Here is a 15856-nt window from a genome sequence, read left to right as displayed (position 1 = left end):
AAAATGAAACATTCTGCAACCTGCAAAGCAAGTTGCTGTTTTTGGCAACTTGCAGCATTTTGCAAACATAGGTTAGGTATTTTGCCTTTTGGTCTCTCTAAGGAGAGTGGGTCGAAGTTTTTACATAAAAGCCAAGTGTTTAATGTCCAGTTTAATGCTGTTTGTTTGGATTTTTAAGCTAACCAGCAAAAGGTTATTTGTAACAGAAGGCAACTGCTGGTCCCATTTATAAAAAAAAAAATGTATAATCCTAATTGGTATTGTCTGTTCTTCTGCCCTCCTTAATTTCCTCTTTTGGCTGGACTGTGATGTATAGAGCAATAGTATTTAAGAATATATATACAGCGCCAACATTCAGACAGATTCAAGCTCCCAAAATGAGACCCCTAATAACTCAAAGAGAATAGATTTGTTAATAGAAAAAGGGAGCGCCAGCTGTAGGCTAAAGTATCAAAATATCAGATAAAATCAAAAAGATATTAAAAATCATTTATTGCATTCACATAAACTAGGGTACCCTATGTACATATAACAATGAAATGGTTAAAAATAGTTACAAACAACAGAGTAAGTGACCCTCAGAAAAGAGGGGAGGACTAAAACATATAAACGATAAATTTACAAAAATAAATCGGAGTCCCAAATAATATAGGAAACTCTTAATATGTGATGAAATCCTTATCAAATGTCCTGTGAAACAAATCCTGTGTCCTTGTGAATCCAATTATAATCCTGTGTGTGAGATGGAGTATCCAAAAAAAGGCAAAAGCAAAATAAAAATGATAATAATAAAAAATAATAATAAAAAGTGAAAAAAGTCAGAAAAAAATCCAATGGAATCCAATAGTTATAATACCTGTGAAAACAAAAATCACATAGTGCAATAACGCTAATATAAACATAAACTCAATTGAAAATAAGCTTACCCTATATTTAAACTCGAGCAGTGACTACTTATAACATGTATATCAACGCGTTTCGGCCCCAAACTGGGCTTTTCTCAAGTTGTCAACTGCTAGTAAAAACCTTGGATTAAATAGCCTATAAGGACCGATCAAAATGGGTATGATTTCCCGCCTAAAATTGCCATTACATATAAGATGGCAACCCTCTAATGCCCTTAACAAAGATGGTGGCCATTCGCTCTTCCGGTATCGGACATATTATTATAGGCTAATTTCCCCTCTTAGTTAATTTCCAAATTTGAAGTTGCAAACCTTCGTTATGGAAACTGCATAGTGCCACAATTGTCTGGATTGTTAATCCGTTCTTAGTATTATATTCTATAACAAAACACCACGTGGAAACTGCGTAAAACCCGGGTGACGCGTTACTTCCATTTTTTTTGAATGGCGTGTCACTTCCGGTTTTCCGGAATACATGTCGGTTCCGGTTTCGGCTCTGCGGTCACAGCCGGTTATATGATGGAATTCTGGGACATGTAGTTAAAATATAAAAAGAGGGTAGTAGTTGTCAATTTGTTCTAGTATACTCAAGTCCACATTAAATCTAAAATAAATAAATAAAAACTACTAGTATTGGGCATTATCCATAATGGTAAGGTGACTTAGTTGATATATACCTCTAATACAATTAGCATTGGGAATGCAATACATTTATAAATAAGAACAGTAGGACAGAATACAATTATACATAAAAGTATAAACAATTAAAAGGAAGGTAATAATAAACTGCATATATTTGATAGACATAAATCTAACAAAAGGTATCTAATTAATTAAAAAAGGTATCTAATTAAAAGCATTATAAAAATAACATGTGTATTTACTGTTGCGCTATGTGCAGTGTTTGTGTGTTTACTGTTGAGCTGTGTGCAGTGTTTGTGTATTTACTGTTGAGCTATGTGCAGTGTTTGTGTATTTGCTGTTGAGCTATGTGCAGTGTTTGTGTATTTACTGTTGAGCTATGTGCAGTGTGTGTGTATTTACTGTTGAGCTACGTGCAGTTTTTGTGTATTTACTGTGGAGCTGTGTGCAGTGTTTGTGTATTTACTGTGGAGCTGTGTGCAGTGTTTGTGTATTTACTGTGGAGCTGTGTGCAGTGTTTGTGTATTTACTGTGGAGCTATGTGCAGTTTTTGTGTATTTACTATTGAGCTATGTGCAGTTTTTGTGTATTTACTATTGAGCTATGTGCAGTGTTTGTGTATTTGCTGTGGAGCTATGTGCAGTGTTTGTGCATTTACTGTGGAGCTGTGTGCAGTGTTTGTGTATTTACTGTGGAGCTATGTGCAGTGTTTGTGTATTTACTGTGGAGCTGTGTGCAGTGTTTGTGTGTATTTACTGTGGAGCTGTGTGCAGTGTTTGTGTGTGTATTTACGGTTGAGCTTTGTGCAGTGTTTGTGTGTATTTACTGTTGAGCTGTGTGCAGTGTTTGTGTGTGTATTTACGGTTGAGCTTTGTGCAGTGTTTGTGTGTATTTACTGTTGAGCTGTGTGCAGTGTTTGTGTGCATTTACTATTGAGCTATGTGCGGTGTTTGTGTATTTACTATTGAGCTATGTGCGGTGTTTGTGTATTTACTATTGAGCTATGTGCAGTGTTTGTGTATTTACTGTGGAGCTGTGTGCAGTGTTTGTGTATTTACTGTGGAGCTGTGTGCAGTGTTTGTGTATTTACTATGGAGCTATGTGCAGTGTTTGTGTATGTACTGTGGAGCTGTGTGCAGTGTTTGTGTGTATTTACTGTGGAGCTGTGTGCAGTGTTTGTGTGTATTTACTGTGGAGCTGTGTGCAGTGTTTGTGTGTATTTACGGTTGATCTATGTGGAGTGTTTGTGTGTATTTACGGTTGAGCTATGTGCAGTGTTTGTGTGTATTTACGGTTGAGCTATGTGCAGTGTTTGTGTGTATTTACGGTTGAGCTATGTGCAGTGTTTGTGTGTATTTACTGTTGAGCTGTGTGCAGTGTTTGTGTGTATTTACTGTTGAGCTGTGTGCAGTGTTTGTGTGTATTTACTGTTGAGCTATGTGCAGTGTTTGTGTGTATTTACTGTTGAGCTATGTGCAGTGTTTGTGTGTATTTACTGTTGAGCTATGTGCAGTGTTTCTGTATTTACTGTTGAGCTATGTGCAATGTTTGTGTGTATTTACTGTTGAGCTATGTACAGTGTTTGTGTGTATTTACTGTTGAGCTATGTGCAGTGTTTATGTGTATATTTACTGTTGAGCTATGTGCAGTGTTTCTGTATTTACTGTTGATCTGTGTGCAGTGTTTGTGTGTATTTACTGTTGAGCTGTGTGCAGTGTTTGTGTGTATTTATTGTTGAGCTATGTGCAGTGTTTGTGTATTTACTTTTGAGCTGTGTGCAATGTTTGTGTGTATTTACTGTTTAGCTATGTTCAGTGTTTATGTGTATTTACTGTTGAGCTATGTGCAGTGTTTGTGTGTATTTACTGTTGAGCTATGTGCAGTGTTTGTGTGTATTTCCTGTTGAGCTGTGTGCAGTGTTTGTGTGTATTTACTGTTGAGCTATGTGCAGTGTTTGTGTGTATTTACTGTTGAGCTATGTGCAGTGTTTATGTGTATTTACTGTTGAGCTATGTGCAGCGTTTCTGTATTTACTGTTGAGCTATGTGCAGTGTTTGTGTGTATTTACTGTTGAGCTGTGTGCAGTGTTTGTGTGTATTTACTGTTGAGCTATGTGCAGTGTTTGTGTGTATTTACTGGTGAGCTGTGTGCAGCGTCTGTGTATTTACTGGTGAGCTATGTGCAGTGTTTGTGAATTTACTGGTGAGCTATGTGCAGTGTTTGTGTATTTACTGTTGAGCTATGTGCAGTGTTTGTGTGTATTTACTGTTGAGCTGTGTGCAGTGTTTGTGTATTTACTGTTGAGCTGTGTGCAGTGTCTGTGTATTTACTGTTGAGCTGTGTGCAGTGTTGTTTATGTGTATTTACTGTTGAGCTGTTTTTACATACTTAACATCCTCGTCTGCATATGCATGATTTATTTTACACCAGGGCCTGGTTGGAAATATGTTTCAGTAATTTGCTTTTACATATCTTGGATTTAGGGCATTGACATCTAATTGACATCATCTTATTTGTGCTTGTATCTGTCCGAAATGTCACAGTGTGTTACTTGCTGGGTAAAGTATTGCATTCTGTCATAATGACACAAATTTGCAGAGTCAGTATCTTAGACCAGCATTAGGCATTGTTCCTGCTTTTGCATTGAATTATTTTATGCCCCTCCTACATAACTACTGTACATTTAATGGATTTTAGCATTAAAAGCAATATGTGTAAGCTTTTGTCCTTCCTGAATTTGGAAAGGGAGGGATCTTCTTAAAATGCAAACCTCAGTGTATAGTTTCCGCTGTCAATATTGCACAATCTGCAGATCTTTGCCAGTTAGTAATTCTTCCTTTTTCATTTCTTCATTGTAAAGTCAGGTTTTGACTACATTCAAGCTTGTTGGTAAGTGATTTTCATACTCCAATCCAACTTGTATTATTACTTAGCTTTCACAAATCAAACCCATATTATAAGCTCTTTAATAAATTAACTGCAGTATATACCTTGTAATAGAAGTTTAGTCTTGGTTATTTTTTATTTGTATTTATTATTTAAATATCTGAACAGTAAAATTATTGTTATTAATACGGACAAGCAATATTGACCACAGTTTATGCATTTTAAGGATTTTTCTTTTAATTGTCAACATTTTAAGCTTTTTATTGTTGAGTAAAATACTATATTGGATTGATGTTTTTATATAATTGTATTTGTGCGTGGTAAGTTCCCCCAAAGTATAACAGTTAAACAGTGCATTAAGGAATACTGTAGCACTTTACAAATAAATGTCTGAAATAAAAAAATATTTAATTATCAGTAATTTTTCTTTTTATTTAGTGACACTAATTTTAATATTGTTACCTTGTTTTTGCATCAATCTATTTTATTCCAATGTTTTAAAGTGCATAGATTTTAAAGTGTCAATTACACTATTTTATTATTCTGTTATTGTATTCTCTAGCAAGTTAATTCTTGACCTGAATTGCAGTGAAACTCTGATTTCAATTTGAATATCTCAACAGTATAGTGATACCAAGTATCAGGACTTTATGAGCAGCTAGAAAAATGTAGTACATATTGTATAGATCTTGATTGATTTTAATCCAACAACAAATCCTTTTTAACTTATTTGCAGTGTTTATCTTTTTTTTTTTTTTTTAAATCTCCCATCTCACACAAATCAAGGTCACCGTGATCTATTTTCTGCTACTGAATCCTGAGACTGTCAAACAAAGATGATGAGGGATAAGATCATTCGTTATTTATTTAAACACTTTTAATGTATTATTAATGTATTACAGTCCCCCACTCTCGTGATTGAAGAGGCTAATATCACTCTTGCCCAAGTTTTTTTTTTTTATACACTTTCCAATGCTGTCCATTAAGTCCTTAGGTTTAAGTGTTCTCTTTCCTGTGTTCCTTTTTATTTTAAGTCACAAGAACTCCTCCATCAAAAGGTTTACAACCGTAAATAAAATATCTGTAAAAGGCACTGTATGTTTGTTTATAAAATTCTTCTTCTTTTTTTATTTTTTTATTTGTATTAATAAGCAACAGTTTATTTCTCCAACATAGGTGTGTCCGGTCCACGGCGTCATCCTTACTTGTGGGATATTCTCTTCCCCAACAGGAAATGGCAAAGAGCCCAGCAAAGCTGGTCACATGATCCCTCCTAGGCTCCGCCTACCCCAGTCATTCTCTTTGCCGTTGTACAGGCAACATCTCCACGGAGATGGCTTAGAGTTTTTTAGTGTTTAACTGTAGTTTTTATTATTCAATCAAGAGTTTGTTATTTTGAAATAGTGCTGGTATGTACTATTTACTCAGAAACAGAAAAGAGATGAAGATTTCTGTTTGTATGAGGAAAATGATTTTAGCAACCGTAACTAAAATCCATGGCTGTTCCACACAGGACTGTTGAGAGCAATTAACTTCAGTTGGGGGAACAGTGTGCAGTCTCTTGCTGCTTGAGGTATGACACATTCTAACAAGACGATGTAATGCTGGAAGCTGTCATTTTCCCTATGGGATCCGGTAAGCCATGTTTATTACGATCGTAAATAAGGGCTTCACAAGGGCTTATTAAGACTGTAGACTGTTTCTGGGCTAAATCGATTCATTATTAACACATATTTAGCCTTGAGGAATCATTTTATCTGGGTATTTTGATATAATAATATCGGCAGGCACTGTATTAGACACCTTATTCCTTAGGGGCTTTCCCAAAGCTAAGCAGAGCCTCATTTTCGCGCCGGTGTGGCGCACTTGTTTTTGAGAGGCATGGCATGCAGTCGCATGTGAGAGGAGCTCTGATACTTAGAAAAGACTTTCTGAAGGCGTCATTTGGTATCGTATTCCCCTTTGGGCTTGGTTGGGTCTCAGCAAAGCAGATACCAGGGACTGTAAAGGGGTTAAAGTTTAAAACGGCTCCGGTTCCGTTATTTTATGGGTTAAAGCTTCCAAATTTGGTGTGCAATACTTTTAAGGCTTTAAGACACTGTGGTGAAAATTTGGTGAATTTTGAACAATTCCTTCATGTTTTTTCGCAATTGCAGTAATAAAGTGTGCTCAGTTTAAAATTTAAAGTGACAGTAACGGTTTTATTTTAAAACGTTTTTGTACTTTGTTATCAAGTTTATGCCTGTTTAACATGTCTGAACTACCAGATAGACTGTGTTCTGAATGTGGGGAAGCCAGAATTCCTATTCATTTAAATAAATGTGATTTATGTGATAATGACAATGATGCCCAAGATGATTCCTCAAGTGAGGGGAGTAAGCATGGTACTGCATCATTCCCTCCTTCGTCTACACGAGTCTTGCCCACTCAGGAGGCCCCTAGTACATCTAGCGCGCCAATACTCCTTACTATGCAACAATTAACGGCTGTAATGGATAATTCTGTCAAAAACATTTTAGCCAAAATGAACCCTTGTCAGCGTAAGCGTGGCTGCTCTGTTTTAGATACTGAAGAGCATGACGACGCTGATATTAATATCTCTGAAGGGCCCCTAACCCAGTCTGATGGGGCCAGGGAGGTTTTGTCTGAGGGAGAAATTACTGATTCAGGGAACATTTCTCAACAGGCTGAACCTGATGTGATTGCATTTAAATTTAAGTTGGAACATCTCCGCATTCTGCTTAAGGAGGTATTATCCACTCTGGATGATTGTGAAAAGTTGGTCATCCCAGAGAAACTATGTAAAATGGACAAGTTCCTAGAGGTGCCGGGGCTCCCAGAAGCTTTTCCTATACCCAAGCGGGTGGCGGACATTGTTAATAAAGAATGGGAAAGGCCCGGTATTCCTTTCGTCCCTCCCCCCATATTTAAAAAATTGTTTCCTATGGTCGACCCCAGAAAGGACTTATGGCAGACAGTCCCCAAGGTCGAGGGAGCGGTTTCCACTTTAAACAAACGCACCACTATACCCATAGAGGATAGTTGTGCTTTCAAAGATCCTATGGATAAAAAATTAGAAGGTTTGCTTAAAAAGATGTTTGTTCAGCAGGGTTACCTTCTACAACCAATTTCATGCATTGTCCCTGTCGCTACAGCCGCATGTTTCTGGTTCGATGAGCTGATAAAGACGCTCGATAGTGATTCTCCTCCTTATGAGGAGATTATGGACAGAATCAATGCTCTCAAATTGGCTAATTCTTTCACCCTAGACGCCACTTTGCAATTGGCTAGGTTAGCGGCTAAGAATTCTGGGTTTGCTATTGTGGCGCGCAGAGCGCTTTGGTTGAAATCTTGGTCGGCTGATGCGTCTTCCAAGAACAAGCTACTAAACATTCCTTTCAAGGGGAAAACGCTGTTTGGCCCTGACTTGAAAGAGATTATCTCTGATATCACTGGGGGTAAGGGCCACGCCCTTCCTCAGGATCGGCCTTTCAAGGCAAAAAATAGACCTAATTTTCGTCCCTTTCGTAAAAACGGACCAGCCCAAAGTGCTACGTCCTCTAAGCAAGAGGGTAATACTTCTCAAGCCAAGCCAGCTTGGAGACCAATGCAAGGCTGGAACAAGGGAAAGCAGGCCAAGAAACCTGCCACTGCTACCAAGACAGCATGAAATGTTGGCCCCCGATCCGGGACCGGATCTGGTGGGGGGCAGACTCTCTCTCTTCGCTCAGGCTTGGGCAAGAGATGTTCTGGATCCTTGGGCGCTAGAAATAGTCTCCCAAGGTTATCTTCTGGAATTCAAGGGACTTCCCCCAAGGGGGAGGTTCCACAGGTCTCAGTTGTCTTCAGACCACATAAAAAGACAGGCGTTCTTACATTGTGTAGAAGACCTGTTAAAAATGGGAGTGATTCATCCTGTTCCATTAAGAGAACAAGGGATGGGGTTCTACTCCAATCTGTTCATAGTTCCCAAAAAAGAGGGAACGTTCAGACCAATCTTAGATCTCAAGATCTTAAACAAGTTTCTCAAGGTTCCATCGTTCAAGATGGAAACCATTCGAACTATTCTTCCTTCCATCCAGGAAGGTCAATTCATGACCACGGTGGATTTAAAGGATGCGTATCTACATATTCCTATCCACAAGGAACATCATCGGTTCCTAAGGTTCGCATTCCTGGACAAACATTACCAGTTCGTGGCGCTTCCTTTCGGATTAGCCACTGCTCCAAGGATTTTCACAAAGGTACTAGGGTCCCTTCTAGCTGTGCTAAGACCAAGGGGCGTTGCGGTAGTACCTTACTTGGACGACATTCTGATTCAAGCGTCGTCCCTTCCTCAAGCAAAGGCTCACACGGACATCGTCCTGGCCTTTCTCAGATCTCACGGATGGAAAGTGAACGTGGAAAAGAGTTCTCTATCCCCGTCAACAAGGGTTCCCTTCTTGGGAACAATTATAGACTCCTTAGAAATGAGGATTTTTCTAACAGAGGCCAGAAAAACAAAACTTCTAGACTCTTGTCGGATACTTCATTCCGTTCCTCTTCCTTCCATAGCTCAGTGCATGGAAGTGATCGGGTTGATGGTAGCGGCAATGGACATAGTTCCTTTTGCGCGCATTCATCTAAGACCATTACAACTGTGCATGCTCAGTCAGTGGAATGGGGACTATACAGACTTGTCTCCGAAGATACAAGTAAATCAGAGGACCAGAGACTCACTCCGTTGGTGGCTGTCCCTGGACAACCTGTCACAAGGGATGACATTCCGCAGACCAGAGTGGGTCATTGTCACGACCGACGCCAGTCTGATGGGCTGGGGCGCGGTCTGGGGATCCCTGAAAGCTCAGGGTCTTTGGTCTCGGGAAGAATCTCTTCTACCGATAAATATTCTGGAACTGAGAGCGATATTCAATGCTCTCAAGGCTTGGCCTCAGCTAGCGAGGACCAAGTTCATACGGTTTCAATCAGACAACATGACAACTGTTGCGTACATCAACCATCAGGGGGAGTTCCCTAGCGATGGAAGAAGTGACCAAAATCATTATATGGGCGGAGTCTCACTCCTGCCACCTGTCTGCTATCCACATCCCAGGAGTGGAAAATTGGGAAGCGGATTTTCTGAGTCGTCAGACATTGCATCCGGGGGAGTGGGAACTCCATCCGGAAATCTTTGCCCAAGTCACTCAGCTGTGGGGCATTCCAGACATGGATCTGATGGCCTCTCGTCAGAACTTCAAGGTTCCTTGCTACGGGTCCAGATCCAGGGATCCCAAGGCGGCTCTAGTGGATGCACTAGTAGCACCTTGGACCTTCAAACTAGCTTATGTGTTCCCGCCGTTTCCTCTCATCCCCAGGCTGGTAGCCAGGATCAATCAGGAGAGGGCGTCGGTGATCTTGATAGCTCCTGCGTGGCCACGCAGGACTTGGTATGCAGATCTGGTGAATATGTCATCGGCTCCACCTTGGAAGCTACCTTTGAGACGAGACCTTCTTGTTCAGGGTCCGTTCGAACATCCGAATCTGGTTTCACTCCAGCTGACTGCTTGGAGATTGAACGCTTGATTTTATCGAAGCGAGGATTCTCAGATTCTGTTATCGATACTCTTGTTCAGGCCAGAAAGCCTGTAACTAGAAAGATTTACCACAAAATTTGGAAAAAATATATCTGTTGGTGTGAATCTAAAGGATTCCCTTGGGACAAGGTTAAGATTCCTAGGATTCTATCCTTCCTTCAAGAAGGATTGGAAAAAGGATTATCTGCAAGTTCCCTGAAGGGACAGATTTCTGCCTTGTCGGTGTTACTTCACAAAAAGCTGGCAGCTGTGCCAGATGTTCAAGCCTTTGTTCAGGCTCTGGTTAGAATCAAGCCTGTTTACAAACCTTTGACTCCTCCTTGGAGTCTCAATTTAGTTCTTTCAGTTCTTCAGGGGGTTCCGTTTGAACCCTTACATTCCGTTGATATTAAGTTATTATCTTGGAAAGTTTTGTTTTTAGTTGCAATTTCTTCTGCTAGAAGAGTTTCAGAATTATCTGCTCTGCAGTGTTCTCCTCCTTATCTGGTGTTCCATGCAGATAAGGTGGTTTTACGTACTAAACCTGGTTTTCTTCCAAAAGTTGTTTCTAACAAAAACATTAACCAGGAGATTATCGTACCTTCTCTGTGTCCGAAACCAGTTTCAAAGAAGGAACGTTTGTTGCACAATTTGGATGTTGTTCGCGCTCTAAAATTCTATTTAGATGCTACAAAGGATTTTAGACAAACATCTTCCTTGTTTGTTGTTTATTCCGGTAAAAGGAGAGGTCAAAAAGCAACTTCTACCTCTCTCTCTTTTTGGATTAAAAGCATCATCAGATTGGCTTACGAGACTGCCGGACGGCAGCCTCCCGAAAGAATCACAGCTCATTCCACTAGGGCTGTGGCTTCCACATGGGCCTTCAAGAACGAGGCTTCTGTTGATCAGATATGTAGGGCAGCGACTTGGTCTTCACTGCACACTTTTACCAAATTTTACAAGTTTGATACTTTTGCTTCTTCTGAGGCTATTTTTGGGAGAAAGGTTTTGCAAGCCGTGGTGCCTTCCATTTAGGTGACCTGATTTGCTCCCTCCCTTCATCCGTGTCCTAAAGCTTTGGTATTGGTTCCCACAAGTAAGGATGACGCCGTGGACCGGACACACCTATGTTGGAGAAAACAGAATTTATGTTTACCTGATAAATTACTTTCTCCAACGGTGTGTCCGGTCCACGGCCCGCCCTGGTTTTTTAATCAGGTCTGATATTTTATTTTCTTTAACTACAGTCACCACGGTACCATATGGTTTCTCCTATGCAAATATTCCTCCTTAACGTCGGTCGAATGACTGGGGTAGGCGGAGCCTAGGAGGGATCATGTGACCAGCTTTGCTGGGCTCTTTGCCATTTCCTGTTGGGGAAGAGAATATCCCACAAGTAAGGATGACGCCGTGGACCGGACACACCGTTGGAGAAAGTAATTTATCAGGTAAACATAAATTCTGTTTTTATATTCATAAGACTTTTGTCATTAAATGCCATTTATCTAAGTAAATTAAAGGAACAGTCAACACCAGAATTTTTGTTGTTTTTAAAAGATAGATAATCCCTTTTATTACGCATTCCCCAGTTTTCCATAACCAACACTGTTATATTAATATACTTTTTACCTCTGTGATTAGCTTATAACTAAGAATCTTCTGACAGCCCCCTGATCACATGACATTTTATTTATTATCTATTGACTTTTATTTTAGCCAATTAGTCTGCCACAATCCACGGCCGGGATCACAATGTTATCTATATGGTTTACATGAACTAGCTCTCCCCTGTTGTGAAAAGCAAATAAAAAAAAAAATGTGATAAGAGTCGGCTTTCAAGGGCTTAGAAATTAGCAAATGAACCTCCTAGGTTTAGCTTTCAACTAAGAATACCAAGAGAACAAAGCAAAATTGGTGATGAAAGTAAATTGGAAAGTTGTTTAAAATTACATGTCCTATTTGGAACAGTTGTTTTTTTTTTTTTGGATTTGACGGTCCCTTTAACCCCATGGCGACCAAGGACGTGCCTGACAAGTCCTCGGGTAATCTGAGCGCTGGATCCATCCGCTCAAACAGTATTGCAGCAATGCCTCAATGTTGAGGCATCCTGCAATACTGTTCCTGACTGCCGTGCTCCGTTTTGATCACTCCCATAAAGCAATCACTTCCGATTTCACTCCATGTGGAGCCCAGCAATCAGGCAGAGCATCGGAAGCCATCGGGCAGGCTTCTGATGCTCTGTAAGTGTGCTAAGTGCATCAGTGTGGCGAGGCACTTAGTAAAATAATATAATATTATATATATATATATATATATATATATATATATATATATATATATATATATATATATATATATATATATATATATATATATACAGTTTACAGTATATATAAAAATATATTTTTAATAAAATAGCCCCCCCTCCCCCATGTGCCTTCAAAGATGGCGATACCCAGTGCATCATGGGGCTTCTGGGGGTGTCCCTAGCCTGCCTCATCATAGGGGCAGGCTAGGGTCATCCAATCTGAGCTTGCCTCTATAATTACATTTATTTAGAGCTGCAACAACTAATCGTTATAATAGAATAGTTGTCAACGAATCTCATAATCGATTAGTTAGTTTACAATAAGTTGGTCTGTGTATGGCACCAGCTGTTTCACTACAATGAACTCCTGCACATGGTATTGCATTTTATGGTTATGCCCTTAGCATAAAGGACGTCTACAGACATTTACTTTTCACTTTTTCAGGACAGTATAAGTTTACAACTACTCCTGGCTTATGTGCAACCCAGAAATAGGAGTCATCATTTGGATTGTTTATATTAAATCAGGTGATTTGGAACTATGCTTTGCATGATATAGTGATGAGCTTGTTATTTACACCTAGCCCTAGATTGATAGGAGTTATTTGAATTGATGTGCACTATTATCTGTTTGCACAATTATTAGCGGATCACTTTGCTATTGCTGATTATATGTGCTGTATAGATAAATGTGTAAGGCTTTGTCCTGTTATTGATATAAAGTCTTTTTCTCCAACATTGGTGTGTCCGGTCCACGGCGTCATCCTTACTTGTGGGAATATCTCTTCCCCAACAGGAAATGGCAAAGAGTCCCAGCAAAGCTGGCCATATAGTCCCTCCTAGGCTCCGCCCACCCCAGTCATTCTCTTTGCCGTTGCACAGGCAACATCTCCACGGAGATGGTTAAGAGTTTTTTTGGTGTTTAAATGTATTTTTTTATTCTTCTATCAAGTGTTTGTTATTTTAAAATAGTGCTGGTATGTACTATTTACTCTGAAACAGAAAAGGATGAAGATTTCTGTTTGTGAGAGGAAGATGATTTTAGCAGACAGTAACTAAAATCGATTGCTGTTTCCACATAGGACTGTTGAGATGAAGTAACTTCAGTTGGGGGAAACAGTTAGCAGACTTTTCTGCTTAAGGTATGACTAGCCATATTTCTAACAAGACCATGTAATGCTGGAAGGCTGTCATTTCCCCTCATGGGGACCGGTAAGCCATTTTCTTAGTCTCAAACAGAATAAAGGGCTTAATATGGGCTATAAAACTGGTAGACACTTTTATGGGCTAAATCGATTGCTTTATTTGGACATTTTATACATGTTTATGCTGATAATTCACATTTATAAACTTGGGGAACGTTTTTTAACGGCAGGCACTATGTTAGACACCTTTTCCAGTCAGGGAGGGCCTTCACAGTTGTAGGCTGAGCCTCATTTTCGCGCCATTACTGCGCAGTTGTTTTTGAGAGCAAGACATGCAGATGCATGTGTGAGGATCTGAAAGTAGCTGGAAAAGTTTCTAGAAGGCGTCATTTGGTATCGTATTCCCCTCTGGGCTTGGTTAGATCACAGCAAAGACTGTAGCTGGGACTGTATAGGGGTTAAATTTACAAACGGCTCCGGTTCCGTTATTTTAAGGGTTAAAGCTCTGAAAATTGGTGTGCAATACTCTTAATGCTTTAAGACACTGTGGTGAAATTTTTGAACAATTCCTTCATACTTTTTCACATATTCAGTAATAAAGTGTTTCTGTTTTAAAATTTAAAGAGACAGTAACGGTTTTCTTTTAAAACGGTTTTTGTGCTTTATTGACAAGTTTAAGCCTGTTTAACATGTCTGTGCCTTCGGATAAGCTATGTTCTATATGTATGAAAGCCAATGTGTCTCCCCATTTAAATTTGTGTGATAATTGTGCCATAGCGTCCAAACAAAGTAAGGACAGTACTGCCACAGATAATGAAATTGCCCAAGATGATTCCTCAGATGAGGGGAGTAGACATGATACTACATCATCTCCTACTGTGTCTACACCAGTTTTGCCCACGCAGGAGGCCCCTAGTACATCTAGCGCGCCAATGCTTATTACCATGCAACAATTGACGGCTGTAATGGATAACTCTATAGCAAATATTTTATCCAAAATGCCGGCATATCAGAGAAAGCGCGATTGCTCTGTTTTAAACACTGAAGAGCAGGAGGGCGCTGATGATAATTGTTCTGTCATACCCTCACACCAATCTGAAGTGGCCATGAGGGAGGGTTTATCAGATGGGGAAATTTCAGATTCAGGAAAAATTTCTCAACAAGCTGAACCTGATGTTGTGACATTTAAATTTAAATTAGAGCATCTCCGCGCACTGCTTAAGGCGGTGTTATCTACTCTGGATGATTGTGACAACTTGGTCATTCCAGAGAAATTATGCAAGATGGACAAGTTTCTAGAGGTTCCGGTGCACCCCGACGCTTTTCCTATACCCAAGCGGGTGGCGGACATAGTGAATAAGGAGTTGGAGAAACCCGGCATACCTTTTGTTCCCCCCCCTATATTTAAGAAATTATTTCCTATGGTCGATCCCAGAAAGGACTTATGGCAGACAGTCCCTAAGGTCGAGGGGGCAGTTTCTACTCTAAACAAGCGCACTACTATTCCTATCGAGGATAGTTGTGCTTTCAAAGATCCTATGGATAAAAAATTGGAAGGTTTGCTTAAAAAGATTTTTGTACAGCAAGGTTACCTTCTACAACCCATTTCGTGCATTGTTCCTGTCACTACAGCAGCGTGGTTCTGGTTCGAGGAACTAGAAAAGTCGCTCAGCAGAGAGACTCCTTATGAGGAGGTTATGGACAGAGTTCACGCACTTAAGTTGGCTAACTCTTTTATTTTAGACGCCGCTTTGCAATTAGCTAGATTAGCGGCGAAAAATTCAGGGTTTGCGATTGGGGCGCGCAGAGCGCTTTGGCTAAAGTCTTGGTCAGCGGATGTATCATCCAAGACAAAATTGCTTAACATCCCTTTCAAAGGTAAAACTCTATTTGGACCAGAATTGAAAGAGATTATCTCAGACATCACTGGGGGAAAGGGCCACGCCCTTCCACAAGATAGGCCTTTCAAGGCCAAGAATAAGTCTAATTTTCGTTCCTTTCGCAATTTCAGGAACGGACCGGCCTCTAATTCTGCATCCTCTAAGCAAGAGGGTAATGCCTCACAGCCCAAACCAGCCTGGAAACCTATGCAAGGCTGGAATAAGGGTAAGCAGGCCAAGAAGCCTGCTGCTGCTAACAAAACAGCATGAAGGAGTAGCCCCCGATCCGGGACCGGATCGAGTAGGGGGCAGACTCTCTCTCTTTGTTCAGGCTTGGGCAAGAGATGTTCAGGATCCCTGGGCACTAGAAATAGTTTCTCAGGGTTATCTTCTGGAATTCAGGGAACTACCCCCAAGGGGAAGGTTCCACATGTCTCACTTATCCTTAAACCAAATAAAGAGACAGGCATTCTTACATTGTGTAGAAGACCTGTTAAAGATGGGAGTGATACACCCAGTTCCAATAAAGGAACAAGGA

At 40.1% G+C, this 15856-nt stretch overlaps 1 protein-coding gene across 2 annotated transcripts in view; it reads left to right on the top strand.

Moving 5' to 3' along the window:
- Positions 1 to 15856, top strand: part of KCNAB2 (potassium voltage-gated channel subfamily A regulatory beta subunit 2) — a 676769-nt gene that overhangs the window by 49099 nt on the left and 611814 nt on the right. Inside the window, exon 1 of one of the 2 annotated variants that reach the window (XM_053690400.1) lies at positions 4377 to 4436. The exons of the other annotated variant lie outside the window; for it this stretch is intronic. The gene's annotated coding sequence lies outside the window, so the exon portion shown is untranslated. Of the gene's footprint in view, positions 1 to 4376; positions 4437 to 15856 lie in introns of those variants that run through there. 2 annotated transcript variants of the gene reach the window in all.

This window comes from Bombina bombina, chromosome 8 (assembly GCF_027579735.1).
Source record: "Bombina bombina isolate aBomBom1 chromosome 8, aBomBom1.pri, whole genome shotgun sequence".
NCBI lineage: Eukaryota > Metazoa > Chordata > Amphibia > Anura > Bombinatoridae > Bombina > Bombina bombina.
The sequence above is the reverse complement of the archived record's forward strand: the minus strand, read 5'-3'. Positions and strand labels throughout refer to the sequence as shown.